The sequence below is a fragment of the Gossypium hirsutum genome, chromosome A13 (assembly GCF_007990345.1).
Source record: "Gossypium hirsutum isolate 1008001.06 chromosome A13, Gossypium_hirsutum_v2.1, whole genome shotgun sequence".
NCBI classification, from domain to species: Eukaryota; Viridiplantae; Streptophyta; class Magnoliopsida; order Malvales; family Malvaceae; genus Gossypium; species Gossypium hirsutum.
Window position 1 is genome coordinate 84295326 of NC_053436.1, and position 11477 is coordinate 84306802.

The following is an 11477-nucleotide window of genomic DNA, read 5'->3' on the forward strand; positions in this document are numbered from 1 at the left end:
GAACACAAATCCGACATCAAAATATTTATTCTATGACTATTATGAGGCCTAGAATATGAGAATATGCATGTGTTAAAGTTTCATGAAGAAATTATTTGAGTAAGGTGTCCAATTGGAAATTAGGGACTAAATTGAATAAATTGCAAAACTTGGATTCTAGAAGCAATTTGTATGAAATTGTTTTAGATTTTAAATTATAAGGTCTTGAAGAGCAATTTGCCCAATTTATAAGTTTTTGGACAAAAATGGGCTTGCATGGATGAAATTTTAAAGAAAAGGCTTAAGGGCATTTTGGTCATTTGGCATTTTAATGAAATAAAATGGGAAAAATGAACCAAAAATCAGCCATTTTCTCCCTTTTACCAGCTAAAACTTTCAAGCTCTCCATAGCTAGGGTTTCCCAAGCTCAATAGTAAGTGCTCCCAATCCCCGTTTTTAATGTTCTTTGTATTTTTGAAATCCCGGTAACTTACTCTCTCCATTTTCCCACACATTTCATGTTAGGGTTCATGTTTAAAAATTTAACCATGTATGAGTTACTTGTATTTTGATGGTTTATGGAGGAATATGAAAGTTGGAGGTGTGTTAAACATCTTTTCCTAGGTGATTATCATGAAAAACCCTTAAAGGGACCTTTTTGCAAAAGTTGTAAAATGTGTGGTAGAAATGAGAAAATAATGAAAAATGTGGGCTTCCATAAGAGAGAAAAGAGTTCGGCTAGGCTTGGGTAAGGTAGATATTTCATGTGTTTCATTATACGAGCCTAGGGACTAAATCATAAAAATGTGAAAGGTTAGGGGTAAAATGGTCATTTGGACCAGGGGTGGAATTAAGACTTGAAATGTATAATGTAGAGTGTTAATGATTTAATTTTGTTGTTGTAGACCCCGAGGAACAAATTTCAGAGGTCGATCGAGGAAAACGAAAGGTTTTGGAATAACCGTAACACAACACCGAAACGAATATCATGTAAGTTCGGATAACTTAAAGTAAACTCATAATGTGTCTAATTATATGATTTATGAATGCATGATGATTGGATTTATTGATGGCATGAAATTACATGAATTGCAACTCTGATAATGATATGTTGAAAAATTGTCTCAGTTGAAGTTAAAAAGGGAATTCGGTGGATAAACCATACTTGACATGTGAATTGAGATCCTGCATGTGTTGCAGTAAGGATTTAGCCCAGACAGGTAATCCGTTGATCTCAATTATGAAAAAGATCTAGCCTGGACGGGTGTTCCTTTGGATGATCGAGCCTCTAGAAGAACATATGTGCATTACGGATTTACCCCAGACGGGTAATCCGATTTGGGGTCTGAATTTAGCCTGGACTGGTAATTCAGATCCAAACTCATTAAGGGTGTTTGTCGTTATATGGGATTTAGCCTGGCCTGGTAATTCCACCGTAAGATGTGAGGTTCATGGGAGTGCATACCTAAAATGATTATCCTTAAGAATTGACGGATTATGGATATTCTATCGAGATTTCCTAGAAACTCAATGAGATTAATATGAGATATATGTACAAAATGAGATGTTGAATGATGAGCTCATCTAAGATAAATTACATGGTGCTTTGTTATATGACTAACTCTTTGAATGAGTGTATGTGATAGGGAAGCCATTTCATGCTTATTAATTTTATTACCCAATTTAGTTGTATGCTAATTACTTGGTAAGTTTACTTTCTGATTATTCGAGCTTACTAAGCATGTAAATGCTTACCCCTCTCTTTTCCCTACTTTTTAGAGCTCAAGGACTCGTAAGGATTGCAAGACGGTTGAAAAAGCTAGCACACTATCAAATAGACCAACTTTGGTATAAAGACATTTCTATTATGTTCAATGGCATGTATAGGACTTTTGAGTATTTTGTTATATGTGTCATTTGATTTCCCAAATGAAGGCATGTAAAGAAATACCTATCTTTTTGTATATGTCTATAGGAATTAGCTTATATTGAAGTAGGCTATGACCTACAAATCTATGCAGGTTTACACTTCATATGATCGTTTGTTTCCAATTGGAAATGAGTCATAGGAACAAGCCAATCTTGAATGTGTTAAAGAGACATGGAATCCCCTTAAATACAAGACGGGAAATAACCTAACATGTGTGAAACCAATGATATGCGGTTACCATGCAATAAGTTTTTCCAAGAACATTTATAAGAGTATAATCATGTTTTACTTTTCATTTGACAGTCATTAAGTATAAGTGATAAAAAGGGTGACTAAAGGCTTGGAAAATAGCCTATTAGGGTCCACACGGCCTAGACACACGCACGGGCCATTCCCGTAGGTGTGTTTTATGGCTGTGCGTCCCCTGCACCTAAAATTTTAAGTCAGTGTTGTACACGGCAGGCCACACGAGCGTGTGTCTTGGTCGTGTGTCCCTAATTGTATGATATGGTTAAAGACAGTGTTGCACATGGGTTGAGGGCATGGGCGTGTCCCAAGCCACATGGGCGTATGAGATCACACGGCCCCACCAACACGGGCATGTGACACTTCAAAGTAAGAGAAATTTTCCAAGGTAGCCAAAGTTTATCGAATGTTCCCGGTCATGTCCTGAACTGCCCCTAGGCATGTTTTAGGCCTTGGAGGCCTATGTAAGGTACGAGATGTACATGTTTGAAAAGTTTTAAATTTTGGGTAAAATTCAGTGACCCGATTTAGTATGCTTGTATATGTGAAACCCCGGTAATGCCTTGAACCCTTTCTCAGCGTCGGATACGGGCGAGGGGTGTTACACATGGTCTTACTCGCGCACCTATATCGGAATACTATGTCATGACATATGTATCCTAACTATTCCTAAGCTTCATACGGGGCTTTCAAACGTCGTAACTCGATCGAAACAGTTTCGGAAACATGGCAACCAAGCTTAGTCATATTCAACTATAACATGTATAAAATCATGTTTTTCATTTCAGCATATATATATTACTTTTAATTGAAGTTAAGTACGTCTATTTGCTTATAAACTTACCTCGGACAACGAAAAATCGGTACAGATAGACTAGTCGACAACTTTCATTTCCCCCGATCCAAATCCAATTTCTTTGGTTCTTGATCTAAACATATTCAAATTAAGCTCATTCAAACATATTTTCATTCAATTTAGTCCAAAAACACATAAATGGGAAAATTACCATTTTACCCCTGACATTTATAATTTTTACAATTTAGTCCCTATTGCACAAAACACAAAATATTAAAAAATTCAAAATACCCATGTTTGGTCGCATACTCCTAGTGTTCATACAAGCCCATATATTTCATTTATTTCACTTTTTAGTCCCTCAAATTATTATTTTTGCAATTTAGTCCTAATTACTCAAAATCATCAAAAACTCCAATACAAAATATGTTAATCTAAAACATATCTTTCATATTTCATCATCAAACAATAAAAATCACAAGGCATCAATAATGACATAACTCAAAATATTCATCAAAATCAAAAATTAAAGCTTGGGTCTTGAAGTTTACTAAGCAACGATCTCAAAGACGTAGAAATTATCAAAAACCAAGCTAAACTCATACCTTGATTGAGCGTCAAAATTGGACAAACCCTAGCTCTTGTTCTTTCTTTTTCTTTTCTTTAGTTTTGATAAAGAGAAAATGTATGAAAGCTTATTTTAGTCATGGTATATTATAACATATATATTACATATTATTTAATTTACCTAACCAACCTTATTATATAATATAATTTCTTTATATTGGTTGTCTACAACCGTCCAACATTTATTATGTTGGTCTTATTGCAAATTAAATGCCTCACTTTAAAAAGACATCAACAATTTGGCCCTTTTTCAATTAACCATCAAATTTTCATTTTACGCGATTAAGTTCTTTTATTTAATCAGACACTCAAACAATAAAATTAAATCATGAAAATTTTATAGATATAAATTCACACAAAATAAACACGAAAAATAATTTAAAAATATTTTTCTGACTCAGATTTGTGGTCCTGAAACCACCGTTCTGATTAGGGTCAAAATTAGGCTGTTACAACTCTCCCCCATTTGGAATTTTTGTCCCCAAAAATCCTACCGATGAATAGGTTTGGATAACGTTCTCTCATTGTATCCTCTGGTTCCCACGTTGCTTCCCCAACTCCGTGTTTATGCCACAATACTTTAACTAACGAAATCTTCTTATTTCGTAACTCTATAATCCCGTTAGCCATGATACGAATCGGTTCTTCCTCGTACGTCATATCGGGTTTAATCTCAATCTCAAATAGACTAATCACATGTGAAGGGTCAGATCGATATCTACGAAGCATCAAAACATGGAATACATTGTGGATCATTTCTAACTCAGGTGGCAACGATAATCTGTAAGCAACTGGCCCGATACGCTCTATTACCTCATATTGCCCAATAAACCTCGGACTCAATTTGCCTTTGCGACCAAATCTGAGTATTTTCTTCCATGGTGAGACTTTCAAGAAAACTTTATCTCTAATCTAAAACTCTATATCCTTGTGTTTCAAGTCCGCATAAGATTTTTGACGATCCGATGCTGCTTTCAGACTTTCAAGGATTACTTTCACTTTCTGTTCAGTTTCTCTAACCAAGTCGACCTCGTGTATCTTAATCTCGCTGAGCTCAGTCCAATACAATAGTGCACGATATTTATGACCATACAAAGCCTCATAAGGTGCCATTTTGATACTTGATTGAAAACTATTATTATATGCAAATTCAATCAGAGGTAGGTATCGTTCCCACATACCTTCAAACTCGAGAATGCAACATCTGAACATATCCTCAAGTATCTGAATGATTCGCTCAGACTGGCCATCTGTTTACGGATGGAAAGCAGTACTGAAATGTAATTTCGTACCTAGTGCATCTTGCAGCTTCTTTTAAAATCACAATATAAACCTCGGATCTCTATCCAAAACAATAGATATAAGCACACCATGTAATCTCACAATCTGAGAAACATACAATTTAGCTACCTTATCCAGTGAGTAGTCTGTACGTATCGGAGCAAAATGATCCGATTTAGTCAATCCATCCACAATAACCCAAATTGCATCCTTTTTGCTTGGTGTCAACGATAAACTAGATACAAAATCCATCGTGACTCTTTCCCACTTCCACTCAGGTATCATGATAGGATGAAGTAATCCTGAAGGCACTTGATGTTCAGCTTTTACTTGTTGATAGACTAAACATCTTGCAACAAATTCAGAAATAACTCGTTTCATACCATGCCACCAATAAAGTTATTTTAGATCATTATACAACTTTGTACTACCTGGGTGAACAGATAAGCAACTACTATGAGCTTCATTCAAAATTATCTGAATCAACTCTAAATTCCTCGGAATGCATATTCAGTTTCTGGATCTCAAATAGTTATCAACATCAACTCTGAATTCTGAATCGGCATCCGCCTCACACTGAACTCATTTTGCAATCAACTCATGATTAACCTTCTGTGCATCACAAATTTGTTGGAAAAATAATGGTCTTGCTTTCAATTCAGCTACTATCAAACCATCATCAGACATAGCCATATGCACATTCATTGCACGCAAAGCAAACAGTGACTTTTGGCTTAAAGCATCAGCAACAATATTAGCCTTTCCTGGGTGATAGTCAATCACAAGCTCGTAGTCTTTTAGCAGTTCTAGCCATCGACGTTGTCTCAAATTCAGATCTTTCTGAGTCATCAAGTATTTTAGGCTTTTATGATCAGAACCAACATGAAATTTCTCACTGAACAAATAGTGACGCCAAATTTTCAACGCGAACACAATGGCTGCAAATTCTAGGTCGTGTGTCAGATAGTTCTTTTCATATGGCTTCAACTGTCTCGAGGCATAGGCTATAACTTTGCCTTCCTGCATCAAAACATATCCCAAATCATTCAAATATGCATCACTATAAATAGCAAATTCTTTACCCGATTCTGGCTAAACTAGCACTAGAGCTTCAATCAAAAGGGCGTTCAACTGATCAAAGCCTTTCTGGCACTTTTCTAACCACTCGAATTTGACATTCTTCTGCAATAGCTTCGTCATCAGATTTGCAATCATAGAGAAACTTTTCACAAATCGCCTATAATAACCGGCAAGTCCCAGAAAGCTTCGGACTTCAGAAACATTCTTAGGTGGTTTCCAATCAAGTATGGCTAAAATTTTGCTCGGATAAACCCAAATACTTGATGCTGATACTACATGGCCCAGAAAACTAACTTCACTTAACTAGAACTCACATTTATTGAATTTTGCATACAGTTGCTTATCTTATAAGGTCTGCAACACAAGTCTCAAATGTCTGGCATGTTCAGCTTCATCATGAGAGTAGATCAAAATGTCATCTATAAACACAGCCACAAGCCGGTCCAGATACGGTTTGAAGATCCCATTCATCAAATCCATGAAAGTAGCATGTGCATTAGTAAGTCTGAAAGGCATAACCAAAAACTCGTAGTGTCCATACCTCGTTTGGAAAGTAGTTTTTGGTACATCAGAGTCTTTAACTCGTAATTGATAGTAGCCTGACCTCAAATCTATCTTTGAAAATACTATTGCCCCTTTCAGTTGATCAAACAGATCATCAATCCATGGCAACAGATACTTATTCTTTATAGTCAATTTTTTGAGCTGTCTATAATTGATGCACATTCTCATAGTTCCATCTTTCTTTTTAACAAACAACACAGGTGCACCCCACGGAGGGAAACTCGATCGTACGAAACCTCTATCTGTCAATTCTTGCAACTGAGCCTTCAATTCTTTTAGTTCTGTAGGTGTCGTTCTGTATGATGGTATAGATATCAGAGTCATCCCAGGCATTAACTCATTCCCAAACTCTACCTCCCGAATAGGTGGAAAACCCAATAATTCTTCAAGAAACACATTCAGATACTCGCACACAACAGGTACTAATTCAATGTTTCTTTCAGCCACTTTACTGTCAAGAACGTAGGCAAAATAAGATTCACACCCGTTTCTCACATATTTCTGAGCTAGCATCGAAGAAATTACTACTGGTAAACCATACAAATCACTAGATTCAATCCGAATAACCTTATCATTCTGACTCTGAAGATCAATGGTCTTTCTCTTGTAGTTCACAACAGCATCATGTAAAGTCAGCCAATCCATACCCAGAATTATGTCGAACTCATCAAATGGCAGCAACATCAAATCAGCCAAAAAGCACAGATCTCAAACCATCAAGGGACAATTCTTACTCACTTTGTCAACCATAACACACCGGCCCAAGGGGTTTGACACTCTAATCACAAACTTAGTAGACTCAACAGGTAGAGTCTTACAGAATACTAATGTCTCACACACATAAGAATGAGTAGAACCAGGATCAATCAATGCAATTACATTAGTATCATAAAGAGTGAATGTACCAGTAATAACATCTGGGGATGAAACCTCCTCTCGCGCGCGAATGGCATAGGCTCTAGCAGGTGCACGAGCCTCAGATCTGACTGCTGTATCTTTATTTCCTCTCTGACTACCGCTCGTATTACTCGTATTTCTCGGTGGTCTACCCTGAGCTGCAGTATTACCTGATCTCATGTTTTGCACTGGATTTTCTTTAGCTAACACTGGACAATCTCGAATGTAATGATCTGTAGATCCGCAATTAAAACAGGCCCGATCATGCAATCTACAACTGTCAGGATGTCGTTTACCATAGTGTTTACACTCGGGTTGATTTGATATGACATTACGCACACTGGCTACTAAGGTAGCTCTCGAACTCACCGGTGGTCTATTCTGGTCTCGTCGAGAATAACCCGATGTGGCTTTTGAACGACTGAAATCATCTCAAAATTTCTTTGGTGCCGACTAGATTGACCTGCTGAATAATCTCTTATGGGAGTCTCTAGCTTCAAAATTAGCTTTCTTTTTCTCTTTCCTGAGTTCTTCAGCTTTGCAGGCTCGCTCAACAAATACTACGAACTCTTTTATCTCAAGTATGCCAACTAACAGTTTAATGTCTTCATTTAGCCCATCTTCGAATCTTTTACACATTATGACTTCGGTGGAAACACACTCTCAGGCATACCAATTGATAAACCGTAATTTATACACATTTTTACCCCATGCTTAACGCATTTAATGGATGATTTTTCCTTAGAATTGGTGAATTCAATGCTCCTAATGCCTTAATTTAATTTTTTATACTTAGGTGACCATAGGAGAGAGAAAGGAACGAGAAACAAGCCAGAAATGGAGAAAATAGGCCAAAGTACGAAATCAACACAGCCTGGACTTCCTTACACGGGCAGACCACACGGCCGTGCCAATTTGGTAGAATCGAAGCACGACTCACACGAGTAGAACACACGCCCATGCCATTCTAACAGGTTCAAACACGGCCTAAAATAATTGTACACGGGCGTGTCACACGGGCATGTCCCTTCCAAGGCCAAGTTGAGTCCAATTCAGAAAAGGTTAATTTTGAGGGCTTTTAGGCATTCCAAAGCCTATAAATACACCCTAGAGGAGGAAGAAAATACACACACAGAGAAGGAGGTAGGGAACTGCTCAAGGAAAGCTGATTGATCCATCTCAGAAGCCTGAGTCACCATCAAGACTGGAGATTTCCCCTCAATTTCCCTTCAGGAGTTTTGGGTTTTCTTTATGTTTTGTATTCATTATTCTTCTGAGATGTTTTCCTTTTTAGTTATGGACTAAATCCCCTAAATACCTAAAGGGAATGAAACCTAAGACAAATCAAGATAAGCTCTTATTCAGAGGAGGAATACACCCTGCCTAAAAGTACATTTGTCATAATTAAGCGGAGTTGATTGCGCGCCTAGACATAGGGTGACAAGATTTTGCCAGATTATGGTGAAACCTAATAAGGGGATCCATAGATCGAGTTAATGCAACCCTAGGGTGTTAATTGGAGAAAAGTCTCAATTATTCAATCTAGGGATTAGACGTTATTAGTCTTGAATAGGGATAATAACATAACTTAGGGATCTCTACGGGACAAGTTAAATGAATAATCGTCCGATTCGAAGCTAGAATAACAAGTAAAGTCTAGGTGGATTTTTCCTTAAGTATTGTCTTAATTCAATTGTTTTCCAAAAGTAATCCCCCAATTCTACTTTCTACGAATTCTTAGTTTAGATAATTAGTTAGTAAAAACAAAACCCCCTATTTTTAGGCTAGATAATAAAAAGACAATCATTACTAGTACTTTTAGTTCCTTTGGGTTCAACAATCCGGTCTTGCTAAAACTATACTACTGTTCGATAGGTACACTTGCCTACATCGTGATAATAGTTAGTTACAAGAACGATTAATTATAAGTATTTAAAACCCGTCACACGAAAATCGCGATCAAGTTTTTGGCGCCATTGCCGGGGAACTAAGATATTAGGAGCGCTCAATTTTTATTACTTTAGCCATTTATTTTTCTTACAAGTTAATTTTACTTTATTTTTATTATTTATTAATTTACTTTTTCTTTCTCTTGGAAAGTTTTTATAGTTTATGACTAGAAGAAACCCGTCAAGACCACTATTTTTTGACGAAGAAATCAATCTCATTGTTCGCAGAAACCAAAAAGAAATAAGGCGAAGCTTAAGATACACAGAGAACGAGCAAGAGGACGATAGTCAAACCCCAACCAAGGAGATGGCTGAAAACCAAGACAATCAGCTACCTCTTGCGATACCCGCTGAACTAGCAAATCAGAATCCTACTCCTCGTACTATGTATGATTATGCTAAACCTAATTTAACAGGAACTGAGTCAAGTATAGTTAGGCCTACTATTGCTACGAATAATTTTGAACTAAAACCTAACACTATTCAAATGATACATCAATTTGTTCAGTTTAATGGTTTGCAGGATGAGGATCCAAACACTCACTTGGCAAATTTCCTAGAATTCTGCGATACATTTAAAATTAATGGCATTTCTGACGATGCCATTCATCTTCGATTATTCCCTTTTTCATTCAGAAACAAATCTAAACAGTGGTTGAACTAGTTACCACGAGGGTCAATCACTACTTGGGAACAAATGACCAAAAAATTTCTATTAAATTATTTTTCACTGGCTAAAATGGCCAAATTACGTAATGATATCTCTTCGTTTGTGGAGATGGACTTAGAAACTCTTTACGATGCATGAGAGAGATACAAGGACTTACTGAGAAGGTGCCCTCATCATGGGTTACTACTTTGGCTACAGGTTTAAACATTCCATAATGGCCTGAATCCTTCGACTTGACAAATGGTTGATGTAGCTGCTGGTGGAACCATGAATAATAAAACAGCTGAAAATGCTTATGAGTTTATTGAAGAGATGTCACTGAATAACTGTTAGTGGCAAGTCATGAGGACTAAGCCAACTAAAGCAGCAGGCGTTTATAACGTCGATTCGGTTACTATGCTGTCAAACTAGGTAGAACTTCTAAATAAAAAGATTGATAGTTTACTTGGTTCTACTCAGGTACATCCAGTAATGAGGTGCGAGACGAATGGAGGAGGAGCATGCATAGAGTATCAACCCTTCAACCCTAGCATCGAGGAGGAACAAGTTCAATATATGGGTAACAATAACTCTAGATCCCAAAATAACCCATATAGTAACACTTATAATGTAGCTTGGAGGAACCATCCCTATTTCTCGTGGGGTGGTCAAGGAAATCAAAGGCCACAACATCCTCCGGGTTTTCAACAACCACCCTATCAATAGGAAAAGAAACCAAACCTTGAAGATATACTGTATAAATTTATCTCGGTGTCAGAAACCCGTTTCCAGAACACTGAGATAGCACTTAAAACTCAACAAGCGTCGATCCAATGGCTCGAAACTCAGATCGGCTAGCTTTCCAAACTAATCTCCGAATGACCACAGTGTAGCTTGCCAAGTAATACTGGACCCAACCCAAGGGAACAACACAATGCAATTAATGTTCAAGATGAAAAAGAATTCGTTAAGCCTGAGCCAGAACTAAAGCAAGAAACTGTGGCGAGCAGAGATCAAGATGCGGTAGGTCATAATAAAAACAAATCAGTGAATGTCGAATATAAACCTTGTGTGCCACACCCCAACACGACAAGGTGAGACTACTCAGATGAACAATTTGGGAAATTCCTTAAACTCTTAAAAAAATTACACATTATCTTACCGTTTATTGAAGTTGTATCGCAGATGCCAAACGTAATGAAATTTTTAAAGGAGCTTTTAGCAAATAAGCGGAAGTTGGACGAGGCGTCCCATATGGAGCTAAACGTAGTTTGCTCAGCTATTCTAGAGAATAAACTACCCAACAAACTAAACGATCCAGGGAGTTTTACGATTCCTTGCTTAATTGGTAGTTTAGATGTTAATAATACATTAGCTGATTTAGGGGCTAGTATTAATGTCTTGCCATACAAAATGTTCAAACAATTAGGTCTTGGGAAACCCAAATAGACTAGAATGAGCAATCAATTAGTAGATAAA

At 37.1% G+C, this 11477-nt stretch overlaps 1 non-coding gene across 1 annotated transcript; it reads right to left on the minus strand.

Moving 5' to 3' along the window:
• Positions 1–10094: 10094 nt before the first annotated feature.
• LOC121212823 (small nucleolar RNA R71) lies at positions 10095–10201 on the minus strand. The gene has a single exon (XR_005908197.1). It is a non-coding gene; the product is annotated as a small nucleolar RNA R71 (small nucleolar RNA).
• Between the last annotated feature and the right edge of the window lie 1276 nt (positions 10202–11477).